Source organism: Artemia sp. Qi Xiang Cuo, chromosome 17 (assembly GCF_049724085.1).
Source record: "Artemia sp. Qi Xiang Cuo chromosome 17, ASM4972408v1, whole genome shotgun sequence".
NCBI lineage: Eukaryota > Metazoa > Arthropoda > Branchiopoda > Anostraca > Artemiidae > Artemia > Artemia sp. Qi Xiang Cuo.
In genome coordinates, this window is record NC_142810.1 from 36,435,092 (window position 1) to 36,453,011 (window position 17,920).

The window sequence follows — 17,920 nt, forward strand, 5'->3', positions numbered from 1 at the left end:
TTTTCGATTTTGAGAAGAAAATTCTTTATTCATACCTTCAAATTACAGACTATGGAATTTACAAATGCGACCGTTCCATTGTATTCCTTGAAGATGTATGTATCTTGTAAATATTGAGGGAAAAGATGAACTGTACTTTGATTGGCTAAACTAAACTACGATAACCCATCGATGTTCTTTGCAAACACGACAGAAATTCTGCTCAGTACATGCTGTGTATTTTCCCAAAGTATAAACCTACGGAACAAGTACTGACAAAACTCTCCAAAAGCGACCCCGCGTACCTCAGCGCCTCTAGACACAAAGTACTGTACTACTTAATCGCTCCGAGCCAAAGTGCTTTGCTACGAGCCAATAAATCATGCTAGAGCGTGATTCAGGTGACAAGTAACCGGAAAAGTTTTATTGAATTGTGTAAGAACTCTATTTAGTTGCTGGGTTTGCATAGATATGGAATAGTCTCTGGGGACACGGACAAAGGGTCACTTTTTTGTTTCTAAAGAATAAGCTTTGTCATTAGCCTACTTGTTCCGTAGGTGATTATACTTTGGTATTTTCCATAGGTTAACTTAGACCACAAACCGCTTCAGCTTTAGGATCACTAATCGAACTGTTCGTGGTAATGCATGTTGCGCAAAGCAATACCTGTGCCAATAACACCCAAAACTTACAAAATGATTATAATAACAATCTATAAATCAAAAGAATTTACTGTTCGTGTTTATTATAAATGCATAACAATCAGTGATATTAAACTTTTGTGTCAGAAGTATTTAGCATAACCAAATTTACATAATTTCAGAAAAGGGGCGTGATTTTGATGAAAAGGACAGAGTGAAAAATGACGTATCTGAGTCTCCTGCAATACAAAGGGTGCCAGTTTCGGGATAGTGGAAAATTTCCCCCTTTTTTTGCCTCTCCCCCAGATTTTAAAACGTGCTTTTTCAGTATTTTCATTAAAAAGTACCTTCTTTTAGCATTTTCAGTGAAAAAATAAAACAAACAACAAATTACCCCCCTCCCCCCTCGATTTTGATAAAAACTAAATTTCCCTGCTCAATAGTTTCATAAATTGGAGCCCCTGCTTGACACAAAGATTTAACCTACTTACACAAATTCGATATTTTACAAAAATTCTAGATTCCACATAACTTCTTGTTTTTGTAGGGTCGTATAATATCGGATGTGGGTTCACTCCAACGGAAATGAATAGCTCTAGTGTTCTTTTAGACAACGAAAGAAGTAGCGCCATAGCAAAATTGCACTTTCTGGCAAAAACAGCAATTTTAGTTCGAAGAGAGCTTAAATGTTACCGGAAGAAAATTCTGAGGCAGCTAATCGATTTAAGACTATCGCAAAAGTGTTTAGAGACCAGAATGTGCGGGATGACTCATTCGTCCTGAATTAAGCATTTTAATATACATATTAATTAAAATACATATAATAAACATATTAAAATAATTAAAACATATTAATATACAGTCAAGACAAATAAACGGTTACTATACACAATTGTTATGGTTCATTTGACTGAGTTGATCTATTTGAGGTTTCGTTAATTTATGCACAGTTCCGCACCTACTATTTGGAGGAAGGCTGATGCATTTTTCCATTGATCCAGAGGTGGGGGGGGGGGTGGTAAAGCCTGTACTTATTTACTCCGTGACAAAGATTTAAACTTTAGTTTTTTGGGGTTGAAGGGGAATAAAAAATACCTAAGTTGGGTTAGGCTACGTTTTTAATATATGTTATATTTTACCCCCCATCCCTAATGTGATAATGTATAGCCCGAATTTGTTCATAAACTATTATATTTTCATCCTATTTTGTTTTATTTCATTAGCAATAACAAAACTCTACTTCTCGCGTGTTATCGGATTCTAAATAAGTACCGTAAAGCCTCAAAAATATAGTGCTTTACTGAAAACGCAAACCGACTTAAACAAAACCAGGATGGTCTCTTTTGATCCCAAAAATTTATGAGTCGCTTGCAGAAAATGCAAGACTACTTTACAAGTATCTCAGTAGTCTTTCACCGACAATGATATTGACAACTTCTAGTATGCAATTGTAATCACAGACAGCATAGTAGCGCTACCTAAGCAACGAGGTAAGTGGGGTCTAGGTATTATTGCTTTTTGCTGTTTTTTCCTTAGGGATGATCATATTGAACCAGAAGTCGTAGAAACTTTGGAGGGGGCTCATTCGCTTAAAAATTGACAGTTCCAGTGTCCTTCTTAAGAGTAGAAAGAGATTGGAGGGGAACCAGCCCCCTCCAACACCCTTTTCAGCTGCCTACTTCCCAAATACATCCGATCATGATCTTTTAGATATCTATTTTGTTCCAAATCGATGAAAGATTGATTAACTCTGCCTTCGATGATGACAACCCCCCCCCACAGTCCTCGGGACAAGGGCTGTGAGCATTGCAAGTTCCCCATTAGGCTTGTTATTTGGAAGGAGGGGGGGGGGCTTGTTAGGTCCTCGGTCTCAAAAAAGGCTAAGGGAATTAAGAGGAAACTTTTAGGAAATGTTGAGGGGAATGTCGAACTATATCGAAACACACTAAGTTGAGTAGGATGTAAAACTAAATCAAAAGGCACTTGGTGTAGGTAGGTTGTCAAAAGGGCGTATCAGCAATATTTCAGGAACGGCTGAGGCTATTAAGTTGAAACTTGCCACTGCTTGTGACTGCAACAATGACTGCAACTACTTGGGACTGCAACTGAAAACACATAAATATATAAAATTGTATATAAAGCATAGGCAGCGGTATAGCGCTGCCTAAGTAAGGAGCAGAGTTGGCTCTATGTATTTTTTTCTCAGGGGTGAACGTATCAAACCATAAGTAGGATGGGAGTCATTAGATCGGTTATTGAAAGTTCTAGTGTTTTTTTTAAGAGTCGAAGATTATGCGAGGATAACAAGACCACTCCAACGCCCCTTTTAGCTCCCCCCCCCCAAAAAAAAATCAGATCAGAACTTTGAGATCGCCATTTTGTTCTAAATGGTTGAAAGCACCAATAACTAACCCATCAGGGATGACATGCCCCCCAAAGCCCTTGGGTCAATGGCTGTAAGTTGTGTAAGTGCAAATTGGAGGGCAACTAGGCCCCCTCCAACGCTATTTTTTTCTCAAAGTCACCAGATCAAAATTTTGAGATCGCCATTTTGTTCAGCATAGTCGGAAATCTGATAACTATCTCTTCGAAGATGAGTTAATCTCCAACAGCCCCCAGGGGAAGGGCTTCAAGTTATGAACATATAGTATTGGGAAGTATACATACGTTTTCAGGAAAGATTTTTTCTAGTGCGGGTGGGTGGTCGCGGGGAGGGGTTTACGTGGGAGGATATTTCCGTGGAGGATGTGTTCATGCGGGAAGGGATATTTCTATGAAGGGGTGGCGGATTTCCAAGCATTACTTAAAAAACAATCAGAAATTAAATACAAAAACAAGTTTTTTCAACTGAAAGTAAGGAGCAACATTAGAACTTAAAACGAAGAGAAACCATTACGTATATGAGGGGGTTTTCCCCCTAGTCAATTCCTCGCTCTTTACGCTAAACTTTTTTTTAGTACTTTCAAAAGAGCTATCTATTCTAATTAAACAGCCTTTGTGATTCAATGGTCATTCTTAAAGAATTGGAACAAAATTCGAACTTTAGCGTAAAGAACGAGGTATTGACTAAGGGGCAAATCCCTTCGTATACGTAATAATTTCTGTTACTGTTAAGCTTTAATTTTGCTCCTTACTTTCAGTTGAAAAAAACTTGTTTAATTTTTTATTTAATCTGTAAACAGAATTGAACTCTTGCTCAAAATCTATAAAACTGAGGACCAAAGGTGTTTGATAACTAAGGCAGTTCTCAATTATTAACCTAAGACTGGAAATTTGGTCGACACATCCTCTACTCTGCCCTTTCGGAAACCGCACTGTTCTTCTCTTATCACTTTGTCTGCAGCATCCACAGTTTATATAATTAGCAGTAAGTTTACCGCAGATGATTTCTGGCTCTTCATTCTCGGTGCGAACAAAAAGCTCCTCCCACTTATTTGTGCACTTACGGATTAGTGTGTTTGCGTCAATCAATGAGAAATGATTAGAAAGTGCATTATTCGAAATTGCGATAGCAGAAAAAAACTTGGTGAGCCGGCCAAGTGGTTTATTACTGTCCCATCTCACAGGTATGACTTAATTTATATACAAATTATGACAATCTATTATTTATATACAGTGGACTCACTGATTGGCCTATGTAGGATTTTATAAAAAAAAAAAGGGAGCGGGGGGTTGATGAAATTTGTGAAAATAAGGATTTTTTTTTCTTCTAATAACTGGTGGAATAGGTGTGATGGTTTGAGGGGCCGATCCAGGATTTTTTAGGGGGGGGGGGGGGCAAAATAGGTTGATCTGATAAACTTACATTAGGAGCAAGTTTAATTAACGCAAAATTGCGTTAATTAGGTAAATTACACTACTTTAGGGGAGTAACCCACGCACCCCCCCCCCTCGGGATCCGCCCCTGGATGGGTTTTACTTTTTTTTTTTACCCGTCGTGTTATTTATTTTATCAGATTGTAGTTCCTGTGATAGTTGAAAAGTCTAGTTACCTGTTTTGGCGGAGAGCCGAGATAAGACTAGTTTCGTTTTCAATCAATGTTTTCGTATGAAATGGGCAGACGTTTCCTGAACTTTAAACAATAAAAACCTCCGTTTGAGAATCTTTGCACTATGTGAATTTAGATAGCGATAAGGGTTCCTGATTGAGACCAATTTTAGGACTTGGGTTCTAATTATTGGTTGCTGTTTCGTAAAGTTTTCGTAGTATATATATATATATATATATATATATATATATATATATATATATATATATATATATATATATATATATATATATATATATATATATATATATATATATATATATATATATATATATATATATATATATATATATATATATATATATATATATATATATATATATATATATATATATATTATATATATATATATATATATTTATATATATATATATATATATATATATATATATATATATATATATATATATATATATATATATATATATATATATATATATATATATATATATATATATATATATATATATATATATATATATATATATATATATATATATATATATATATATATATTTATATCGGCGCGTACAAACAGCTCCTCTCATTTCATCTGCCATCAGCGGTCCAATTACCCTGGAACACGTATTTTGGCAGAAAATTTCTCAAAATGCCTTTGAAACCAACTTGAGACTTCGAAACCTATTTTTAATTCCAAAAAAACATCTAATAATAACCTTCTACTACTAATTACCAATTTTCATGTCTGTATTGGAAGAAATTAATTTAAAATTCGTTTCTTCAAAATTAGTGTTGCAACGTCGAAGCCAAGTTTCGCGTTCAAGAGAAATCTGACTTGTCTACCCATGAACAGATCTACTGTCGCTTATGTTTATATGTTCTCTGAAGCACTTGCACCTCGGTCTGGGTTTTTATAATGGGTGAGATAGGGAAAGATCATACTGCTAATTATATAAACTGTGGCAGCATATCTCAGTCTGAAAAGTATATTTGCCATTGTGTGCCGCAAAACAACTTTTTTTTTACAGACCCCGCTAAAATGCTATCAAGTAAATTTTCGTTGATAGCTAATTGACTTAGAACTATGGAAAAACTAATTAAATAGCCTCCATGTTTCTGAGGTCATCCTTCAGTGTTGTGAAATGTTTGTTCCTTCATGTCATTCCAAATTTTATGGGCTTTTGAAACTACTGATAACAAATATCAGGTTAAACTGCAATAAGAGTTTCTTAATGTAAGATATAGCATATAACCTACGTTTTCATGACGGATTCCAATTTCCAAAGCAGTTCATATTTAATTATTACTAATCATGTTGATTGTTGTGTGAGTATTGTAAAACGGAAGTCTAAATTTAAAGCACAGTAAGTGTATATTTCAAAAATAGTGTTATATATCCACAAAACTTGCTATCCGAGGGTTTTCATGTTTCTAATTACAAACATGAGCCTAGATCCTCCATACGAGTGTTCCACATCGAAACAAAGTAGGCCTATGCATCTTATATTTATCTTACCCCAATTCTCGCTGTAGTTTTCATTGAAAGATTATTGAAGCTGATGTTGCAAGGCATTCCGAAATATTCGATTCTGGAATTGAATCAGGGCAAATTTTGGAAAAATCATTTGGTTATCTTGCCCTACTATGCGGAGAATGGAAATTGGGATGGGGAGATATGCGGGTGGGCTATGGCCATCAGAAGAAAACTTTCAGTAAAATAATCCAATTTAAAAAATTAGGACATGCAACTATGAAACATCTCAGTTATAGCTGAATAATATACTACCAAAAAATTTCCGTAAATATCGAAGGCTTTCCATTCTTTGCGCACTGCTTTTTATGCTGGACTTCCACTTATCATTTACAGAAAACAGGAAACTGAAATATGGGACATTTTTTAACATTTTCATAACTAAACAATCGATTAGACATTCTTGAATAAGGAGTAGTGGATTCACGGAGAGGTGGCGTCTAAATTAAGGATAATTTTTGTACTTTTTACTCCAGGGCTGCCACCCTTACTTATTTATCACTGTTTCTAGTGATTTTATATTTTGCCTAAACAATTGTAAAATTTGCCCATTGTTTCCGTATAGTATTCCTCATTAGGAAGTATACCGATATTTTTCGAGTTGAGGATTTGTGCTTTGGCTGGGTTTCTATGGGCAAATTTCCCGTTGGTTAGGAAATTTCCAGGGTGAAACTTTACAGGGGAATTTTATGCTGGGGAGAATTGACAGAAATCCTGGCAAAATTATTTTTATTTGTCTCACCTTCTCTTTGCCAACTCAATTTTGCATGTGGAGATGTTCTGGGGGAATTGTACAAAGTTCCCACAGACGGGGGGGGGGGATTACCGAGTGATCGGAAAGCGATTAGAAATTAAAGTCTTTTTCAAATGAAAGTATGCCAAGGAGAAGTTTTTAGGCTGAATCATCTGCAAGGAATTCTACGGAGGGGGAGGGAATTTTCCGCAAGAATAGAATTGTCCTGAAGGAATTTTATGGGAGGCTTGAATGCATATACGGAATAATTTCTGTTCGTTCGTGGTTTTAATGTTGCCCCTTACTTTCAGTTGAAAATACTTGTTTTTTATTTAATCAATAGCAAAAAACGAGACGTTTGGAATTCGATTGCAATACTTTTTTTTATCTAAAAAAATTGTTTTCAATTATATTTCAATTGAAAACATAGAATTATGTGCATTTGATCGATTAATTGGGTTTACCCAAGAATCGTATTGGACTTTTTTTTTCGCTCCATAGTTCTCAGACTTCCCCAAAAATGTATTACATCTTTCATAATAGGCTCTTTCGTTATTTGTCTGTTTTTTTTTTTTTTTTTTTTTTTTTTTTTTTTTTTTTTTTATGAAGATACAAAGGAAATATATACTGCTAAAATTATATGGGTGCTCTTCTGGTTTTCGTTTTTTTTTTACGAAAACACCAAAAGAAGATCTTCAAATTTTTTTAAGTATAATTACTCCCAGCCTCTAATTGGCACCCCTTCTCCATTTGTAAAAGTCAATTTAAGCTTACTTTTAAATTTGATTGAACAAATATTTAACCGTATTTAACTAACGCATAGTAAACTTACCAACAAATTGGTCATGAACCTTTCCGTCTGGATATACTAACCATGCCTTCGAGCCTGACATCCTTAGAATCTTTTGATTCTTAAAATTAAACACACATTTATATATATATATATATACCTTTGCCATTCTTGATTGTGATGATGAATAACTTGGGGATGTGATAAAACTGGAACTTATTTTTTCCTCAAGTTGAGGAAATTGTGTGTACCATTGGGTAAATGAGAAGCCTTTATCTATTGGGGGATGGACCTTTTTCCTCTGGTTCTTTGAAACTTCAGTTCGGCTATTTAAGGGTCGACTTGGAGTTGGTTGTCTAGGGATTGTAGCGACTACGACGGAGTAGGGCAAGTTCAATCTCACAGAGGTTCGGAGGATCTCGGCTCTCTTGTCATAGGCCGGACAAAGTTGCTTCTCAAGTGCCGTGTACCCCTTATTATTACAAGTTTTACAGTAGGCGTCTTTCTCGGTGCAACCTTTTGTAACGTGGCTAGGTTTAACACATTTTCGACATCATTGGAGTGATTGTTTGCAACTATTTTTGCTATGACCATGGGCTAGGCAAATCGTACATTGTATGGGCTTTAGATTAAAGTATTTGAGGTAAAGGGTCATGCCACACAGAAAAACCTCTCTTGTAAATTTTTTTTTGAATGCAATGAGCACTTCATAATGTTGTCTAAAGTGACCCTATATTTTCAACCTGATTCGTACGGCACTCGTTTAATATATGAGGGGGTTTGGAGAAGGAAGTAGTTGTCTTGTTCGTCTCTTTCGCAGTATAATGTTGTAAACGCCATAAACTACGTATTTAAATAAGTTTTCTACTTCCGTAGAAGGGGAAAAGATTTTGGAATACTTAACGATTAATTCCTTGGACCTTGAAAGGACTGAATCTGTGACCTTGTGAGAGGTAATATAAATATCAATCAGGATACCTTTTATTAGCACTCTTTCAAAAGTTGATAAGACGAGTAAAAATAGATCCGTTAAACTAAACATGGAATACTCCCGCGGCCATGGTCGACCATTAGGTGACTTTAGTTAGACTGATACAGAATTTTGCTCACAGAGAGAACGAGTATGCATAGAAATAAGTTAGTACTTTAATGTAAGTAAGATTATCTTAGGTCGGGGGTCTCCAGGGGGTTATCTACATGCATATTTTGTTCCTTGTTTTTACATGGATTTCTATATTCCTTTTAGCTTGCAGGATGTTTATGTTTTGTATCACCTTAAGATGTGTGGTTGATTTAGAAATAGGAGTTGGGGGGGGGGGGGGGGTTCTAGTGGAGTTTTTTTTAATGCAGGAAAGGTGAGACATCTATGTCTTTTTAAGGAGGTTCCTTTGTGGCAGACATGAGATTTTTTAAACTAAAAATCTCGTCGCCTATTTCTTGTATTGTTTAACATTAGGATTCAAATCGTTTATTCAAAATTAGAAGAATCAACGTCAGTAACATAACTTAGCAGTCTCCAGATGCGTGCTTTATCGGTCCATATTAAAGTTTCTCATAGGAAATTTCGACTGGCAAATACCAAGAGTGAAAACACCAATTAGATGTTAACACAGCGGAAGCAAGTTCATAACTGATTCTAAGCACCTCAGATTCTAAGCACTCCATTGCCTGAATTGCTTCGTGAATATGAGTTGTAGCTGTTTTTCTTCGTTGATTGCTTTTTAATTTTTCAATATATCTGAATTTTATGACCTGAAGACCATTGACAAATTTAAAGCTGGGCTTCATCAGCAAGATTTCCAAAATCCAAGATTCCAGACTATTGTTTGACGTCTTGGATACACCGCATCTGGATTCTGGAATACGACGCCTATCCTGTAGTACATCTAAACAATCCAAAAAAAGGATTTTTTAACTTATAGGTTTCCGGAATTTTCAATCGTACTATGAAAACGAAAGAGAAACGGAAAAAAGAAAAAAAAACAAGAAAAAAGGAAAAAAAGATTGTGTAAATCCTCTTGATTATCTTCCTATAGTAAAAATTGATGCTTGATGGTGCGCGTGCGGCGATAGCCGCAGGCGCACCAATTTTTTTTTACCATTTAGTAAAAACAGATGCGATTTAGTAAATTTTTCCTTTCAGATTTAGTAAATTCTTCCAGGCCAGGGTGGCAACCCTGGTCTAGTATGTGCTGTTTTTGGAAGAGGATGGGAGGGGGAGGGGGCTCAGCAATAAGGGTATAACTACATATGGTTAATGGAGGGTGAAAAAGTGAAAATATACAAAGTTTTGCTTCATTTTTTGATTGCTACGCCATTAGCAAGCGTGTCTCGGCTGCATTTTTTCAAAAGCAAATATGTAGTCATACATATTACGCAGTGAGAGCAAAAAAATTGAAAATATAATTTTGTAGTTCTTAAAACTTTTAAAAACCAGTCATTTGTACAAGTTGTTAAGATAAAAAAACGGAGTTAAATTCGGTAATAAAAGCTGCTACTTTCAAATCCTTCTGCAATCGCGAAAACCCAGCTCGCATTACATGTAATTACTTATTTATTCATTATTATTTTTTTTCAAGATTTATTAGATGGTTAAGTCAAGATGTCATTTCGCATGAATAGTAAATAGTTAACCACTTGTGTCATTGTATCGTATTTTTGGGTGTAGCGTAAGCAATCGCCTTTGGCATGTAATGTGGTTAATAGATGACAAGTTTGTATTTTAAGCTTAGTGTTCATTTCTTTGCTGACTCTAAAAGTACATGATTGCATAAAAGGATTTTCGACCTGTTCTTTTAGAACTTGGTAAGGTTTTATTCCATTGAATGGCCTTGAAGTTAGGCCAAATTTTATATGAGGTGCATTGCTATCGGTAAATTTTTCGCAATTCATATTACTGACTCACGAATAAAGTAAACATACCGCTCAATGCCTTTTTTATGCTCTTTCCAAATATAATAATCATTTTTGTCGGAAATGAATTTTACCCTCACCCCTATATATACCAATTCAGGGTATATATTTGCACATTAGGGTGGTGGGGGTAAAGTTTAAACTTACCTCCCATTTACGTCAGAAATAAAATTTACCGCTATCTTTGAGAGCAAGCTACTTGGGGGGAAGGCGGCATAACATTTAACCGTCAGGACATCGACAAAATCCGTCATAAAATCAACAAAAAAATCCGTCAGAACCTCGAACCGTCATAACATCGAAAATTTTAAAACTTTAGTTTTTTGGAGTTCAGAGGGGGAAAGGTACCTAGGTTAGGTTAGGTTACGTATTTAATATATACTATGCTTTTCCCCCACCCCTCTGATATGCAAATATATAGCCAAAGATTGTTTCTAAACTATTATATACTTATTACTATTATATGAACTTGAAAATTTTTTGTCGATGTTATGACGGTTAGTGGCTCTGACGGTTAGATGTTATGAAGTTTAGTGCTTGTGACGGTTAGTCGAAATGATAGCATCCCACTTGGGTACTGTTCTTGTATCTGTAAAACACGCGAGAAGTGAGGTTTGGTTAATACTAATGAAATAAAACAAAATATGATGAAAATATAATAGTTTATGAACAAAATTGGGCTATATATTTGTACATTAGGGGTGGGGGATAAAGCATAGCATATATTTAACCTAACCTAGGTACCCCCCCCTAAACCCCAAAAAATAAAAGTTTGAATATTGTAAACGCAGTGATAAATCATAGTTTGCATTCCTCAGCATAGGAAATCCCCGTTGAAAAATCCTGTTTGATTAGTTTCTTTAGCATCTTTGCTGTACAATGCCTCGCGTGTTTTACAGATATTAGAACAGTACCGCTAATTGTTATGATAGGTGAACGAAACTTTCAGGAAGTGTGTCCATATTAGGCATAGGCCTATGCACTGTACAAGGCCGTATCCAGGGGGAGGAGGGCTACTGGGTTTAATCCTAGGCTACTCCCCGATATTTTTTGTCTAACTCATAAAAAAAGTAATAAAATGAATATAAACAAATTTTTGATGAGTTTTGTCAGTTTTTTTTTCGGTACTTGGGCATTATATGGGCAGTTACAAGGAAACCAGTCACGAAAAAACCGTTTTTGACGGGTTAGTTCAAGACACCGCTATAAAGTAATGGAATGCATAGCGTGGTTTTCATTGCGTATACGTTATTTAAACTGTTGTTGGTACTCTTGTACTAAACGGGGTAAAGCTCTACCAAATCATATTATTGAGTTAGGAATAAAGTGAATACACCATTCGATGCCTTTTTTTATGCTGATTATGAATATAATAATCATTTTCTATCGGAAATGAATTTCAGCCCCCCCCCCTATATATACCTAACCCTGAATTTGTATATATAGGGGGGGGGGGGCTGAAATTCATTTCCGGTAGAAATTATTATTATATTCGTAAACAGCATAAAAAAGAAATCACATAGTGTATTCATTTTTGTCCTAACTCAATAATATGATTTGGTAGAACTTTACCCTAAACGGACTCTTTTATATATGGCGATGCGTACCAGTCACGAAATAGACCGAGACGCGTGATGAAAACAGGTTTACAATGCCTTCCGGAATATAAACAAAGGCAAGAACTGTATTTAAATTGTTGTTTTTTGGGGTTTAGGGGGGGGGGGAAGGTACCTAGGGGAGGTTAGGTTACGTATTTAATATATGGTATGCTTTGCCCCCCATCCCTCCCTAATGTGCAAACATGTAACCCAAATTTTTTTTCTAAACTATTATATATTCATCCTATTTTATTTTATTTTATTAGCATTAACCGATATGTAGCCCAAATTTGTTTATAAACTATTATATATTCATTTTATTTTATTTCATTAGTATTAACCAAACTTGACTTTTTAGAAATGCCCATACAGTGCCCAACTAGCTTTTTTTCGGTAAAACCCCCTCCTGCCGAACAAAATAACCCCCTCTCCGCATAAATCCTGGACGCGGAATGAAAATTTCAGCAACTGAGTCCATATTATGCGTATGGAATGTGCAAGGCTGTATTAAGGGGGAGGATGGCTTTCAAGTTTGGATCTCTCCCTCCTCCCTGAGATTTTTTGTCTGACTCATAAAAAAGTAAAAAAAGATAGTACTTGTCTAGAAAGCAGTAAGTGCGGGACAAGTGAAGTTTCGTTATTGCTAATGAAATAAAACAAAATAGGATAAAAATATAATAGTTCAGGAACAAATTTGAGCTATACATTTGCACATAAGAGGGAAGGGGTGGGGGTAAAACATAACATATTGAATACGTAACCTAACCTAATCCAAGCTAGGTACCTTTTAGTCCCCCTAAACCCCAAAAAACTAAAGTTTAAATATAGTTCCCGAAGTGAGAAACCGTTTGTTTATACCTCACAAGGCAGCGAAAACCTGTTTTCATAAAGATCTTTGCAATACAATTGTCGCGCACTTACCGCTTTCTACACAAGAATCAAAAAGCTTTTTAGGTGCACCGAAAAAAATATCCCCCTCCGAAACAAAATCCTGGATATAGTCTTGGCACTGGGGAGGTCTTTTGGAGTAGTATAGCCTATCTAACCTCATCTCTTAACACTCCAAAGGGCCCTTCAACTTTGATGAAGTTGGGCAAACTTTGTGTTATATAATTGAAGCAAAGTAAAGTTCTAGCCTAATTAAGAGCCTTCTTGCTATGCCGAGCCTATATTGAAAAGTTATTAAGTGAATGAAAGTTCCAGGAACGCTTTCATGGCTTTAAATAGGCTATATACTGGGACAGTGCTATCGAGCTACTATCATTCTCTACCCTTTTCTTGTTTCTAGGGATTAGAAGGTTGCATATATGACAGGTAGGCTATAAAATTTGTCATACATGAGCCATCTCAATTTGACAAAGTGTTTTTCTTGATTTTGGTTTTTCAAGCTCTTTTTCATTGGCTCTTGTTTTTGAAGCTGCAATTCCTATTATTTCAGAAGAAATGATCGGTACAGTGGCCTTAGCCTGGGGCTTCGTTTGGGGGGTGGGGGCAAGGGGTATGTTGCCCCCCAATAATTTGGAGAAAGAAAACTACTATATAGCCCATGCCCCTTGACTATCTGGATATGAACCCCTATTGCCCCCCCCCCAATAAATATGCTGTAGATTCGCCCCTGGCCATAGGGTTCAGCAGTTTGGTTTCATTAGCCATACCAAGGGTTTTTCCTCAATTTAAGGAGTATATTAACATATTTATAAAGCCTTATAATCAGGATTGAGTAGAACCATGAGAATTAAATCGCTTTCCTTGTGCTTTATTTGAGTATTAGATCTATTTCTCAAGGTTGATTTTTATAAAACAAAGATTTCAAACCGTCAGCAAAGGTCAGTGTCCTTTGGAAGTTAAAGGAATGGAGGAAGGTACTTCAAAATACCGTCGCAGGAAGTCATTAACGCTTTGGCTCCATTCCTCACCTAACTCAACTTTTTCAGTCAAATAACTCAACTTTTTTCCAAGCTCAACAAAAGCCCTGATATAGGTTGAATTTTTGGATTTTTTTTGAGAATTTTTGGAATGAACCCAGATCTGGTAAATTTGCGCTATAGGACACAAATCAGCTAGAAAAAAAAAGGTAAACCTGAAGCACAGGTTCATATTTGAAGGAAGCCATACAAATTCCGAAAACGAGATCTGCTTTGAAACAATCCTAAATACTTACTTATCTCATTCCTGAAGGCACATTGCTTCACTTTACCAACACTCCTGATAAATAAAGGTACTTATTAAGAATCCGATAAACACAAGAAAAGTGAAGTTTTGTTAATGCTAATGAAATAAAACAAAGGATGATAAACATATAATAGTTTAGAAACAAATTTGGGCTACATATTGACATTTAAGGGGGGGGGGTTAAAGTATAGCATATATTAAATTCTTAACCTAACCTAGGTACCTTTTTTTGCCCCTTCAATCCCAACAAACTGAAGTTTAAACATTTTTCCCAGAGTGAGCAATACCTCACAAGGCAACAAAAACCTGTTCTTCATTAGGATTTCATTAGATTCTAGATGCGGTTCTTCGCGTGTTTATCGGATTCTTAATAAGTACCTAAATAAATGTATCGCGCCGAATCAAACTCTCAGGAATTCTTTTCCCTTATATATTATTTTACGGTGTGGTAGCTCAGTGGATTGATACTCTACTTGGCAATGCGGGGTCCAGGGATCGCCCCTTCTGTAACAAAGTTGGGTGACAAACTTGCTATTGGTCCCTGTAAAAAAGACCCATTAACTGAAACGTAGTTTCGATGCCCTATGCGCCAGCAATGGCTCTGGGGGATCTTTTATCTTTTTTTTGATCCTGTATATTATTAGACTGTATTTTGAGCAACCAATCTATATGTATGCAGTAAATTATATTTGCAATAATATGCAGTGAATTAAGTCCTTGGCTTAGATACCTACAGATATTGTTTTCAAGCCTTTCGGAGAAAGATATTTTGGTTCTTCTTTGGGCCCGTTTTTAGGTAATCCAATATCTTTTTTTATTTTTACACTCCGTTCTCCTTGACTTAACGACTTACGAACATAAGTTTCAATTTGATCAAAACAATTTTTGGGCCAACATAAGTTTGTTTGTACATTAGGGTCGCATGGTCCAGCGATATACGGATGTAACATTAAAACTGATTCAGTTCAAACTTTTTTTTTTCCCTACTACTCTGTCCCTCTGAATATAAATTCAATGTCCTCTTATACTAGGGAACGATTTTTGGAAGGTTTAAGCCGATCAGAAAGCCAAGGTCAGACATGTCTACGTTTTCCCTAGGCTTGGCTATCCATGAACAACGGGCGATTTGCACAATTTAGCACCCTTACTCGGGGGCTGCGTGGATCCTGTTTCTGGAGGCATGTCTTTTGACTAGTATGAGCAAGATAACTTTCTGAAAATTTTGATCCGATACCACAGGATTACCCGGGACAAAACTGGCAAGGGTGCTGGTCCCTCTCGAATCACTTATGGTCTTTAGAAAGGACCCTAGAACTTTCAGTTCCCGATCAGAAGAGCCCCATCCCAAGTTTCTAAGGGCACCCCTACCATATGAAGCGACTTGAATTACGGCTCTTGCCAGGACGGCGCAGAGAACAGCAATCAGAAATTATTTATATAAAGAAAGGTTTCATAGTCGTAATTTGTTCTTCTTTCTGGTATTAACTACTAAGTTGGCAGCAGGGGGTAGAAAGTGTCGGTGCTTGGGACTAGCGAGGAGAAATTGCCCGAAACCCATTATCAACTGAAACCTGCGATCTCTAAGAGTTTCCATCTTTAAAGACTCAAGAACAGACTTGTAATCTGTAAATTTTTCTCCAAGGATGATTTTAACTGCTATTTTTTGGACTCCTTCCACATCATCACTTAGGTATTCACTTCGATGAGGCCAGGCACTTATAAGACCCCATGCACTTATAAGAACACACCCGCTTTAAAGCTCCATACTGTGTTACAATATCCTGACTCCATGGATACAAATCTGGTGAATGGGAAAAAATAACAAAATTAGTCTCACCCAGATCACCTATTTACCCTCAACCAGGAATATAACCTTTCAATAGCATAGTTCATCGATGTCTGAAGTAATTCTTCTGTCTTCGCGGTACTAACACAACTGTGTCATCAGCAAATAATGATACCGTCTCATTCCTGGGATTTTGGCTATATCACTAACATTAAAACATCAACTCAGGATACAATTAGGCATATCATTAATATACAATAAAAAAAGAATCGGGCCAAGAACTGACCTTTGTGGGACACCACTAGCCACTGGGCGGGGTCCTGATTGTATACAAGTCATCTCTACAAACTGGTACCGGTTACTAAGGAAACTCCGTATAAGGTCAAGAGCTTTACCTCGGATCCCATAGACCTCGCATTTTTCCAGGAGTAGGCCATGGTCAACTGTATCAAAAGCCTTCTGTAGGTCTAGAAACACTGCAACAACCTTAAATCCTTCATCTAAAGCTATGTTAGTTATACTAGTCAAAAATATCAATGCATTCTCTGTCTTCCTATCTTTTCTGAAACCGAACTGATTATTATTCAACAAATTAAACTTCTCTAAAAAATGGGTCAACCAATTACTGAAACATTTTTCAATAAGATGAGAAATAACTGGCAAGACTGATATTGGGCAATAATTATCCAAATTATTTCTATCACCACCTTTATAAACCGGTTTCACTCTTGCTTTTTTTTAAACAATCTGGAAACCTTCCTTGACGGAAGTAATCATTAATCAGTGATGTCAAAACACCAGATATACAAGGGAAAATGCATTTTAAAATTTTTATGCTCACTAGGTCACTACCGGACGAACTACCGGGCTTATTTCAGACTACTGCGCACATCGTGACTGTCCGGTACAACACTTGTTTTTTACCTAGTTTAACCGCTAAGTCTTATGCAAACTTTGGACCTTAACTTGAAGGAATCAACCAAATGACTTTCATCGCTTTCTACTCTTGCCCTTCAACTATGGCTTTTTAAGCACTATTTTCTTGCGTTTTTTTTTTTAAAGTAAAATATAGTTTTTTGAACAGGTCGCTGGTAAATTAAAGCGCGTTTCCATTTCAGTCCAGTAAATCTACGAAACTCTGTGACAAAATTGCAATATAAAAGATGTTTACACCGTCTTATAGAGAAAAAAAATTATGTACAACGTATCAAAAGTCCCCAAAAAATCCCCTTGGCAGAACAGGGTAAAAACAGGGGGAAAGGGGGAAAATTAAAAAAAAAATCAGGGGCAGATTTATTGTGCGCTTGAATTTCACGTCTGCTCTTTTTCTGCGTGGAGAACTCGAAAAAGGAAAGTTATCTTGTCTTATCGCCGGGCTTGGTTCGATTTCCCCGTTTAGCAGGGAAGGGAAGGGGTAAAACAGTATCCTCGACAGTTGTTCGATATGGCTGGTCAAAATGTTGCCCCCCAAGGTTTTTTGACTCGATGATTTCAAAAAACTTGGTATTAGATTCGTTTCTTGTTTTTCTGCAGCGTTTTCACCGTAGGGGAGACAATGCTTCGGGCCTTCGGAATACGTGGGCAGATTTACTTCGACTTAGTAATAAAAACATGAGACAAAATGAAATGTAAAGAATGAAACAAATCAGGTAACTTTGGTAATCACAGCAAAAGATAATTACAGTTTTGATTGAACTAAAAAGGAAAATATCAAGGATTTGTACTAAACATCGTCTTCTTCATCGTTATCAAGAAAAACATTTTTAT

At 36.2% G+C, this 17,920-nt stretch overlaps 1 protein-coding gene across 2 annotated transcripts in view; it reads left to right on the plus strand.

Annotated features, from left to right (window-relative positions):
• The first annotated feature begins 5,967 nt into the window (after positions 1 to 5,967).
• Cen (cerebellar degeneration-related protein 2-like) overlaps positions 5,968 to 17,920 on the plus strand; it is a 189,297-nt gene continuing 177,344 nt past the window's right edge. The window contains exon 1 of one of the 2 annotated variants that reach the window (XM_089103345.1): positions 5,968 to 5,994. The gene's annotated coding sequence lies outside the window, so the exon portion shown is untranslated. Of the gene's footprint in view, positions 5,995 to 10,442; positions 10,490 to 17,920 lie in introns of those variants that run through there. The other variant, XM_089103344.1, reaches the window with a different exon arrangement.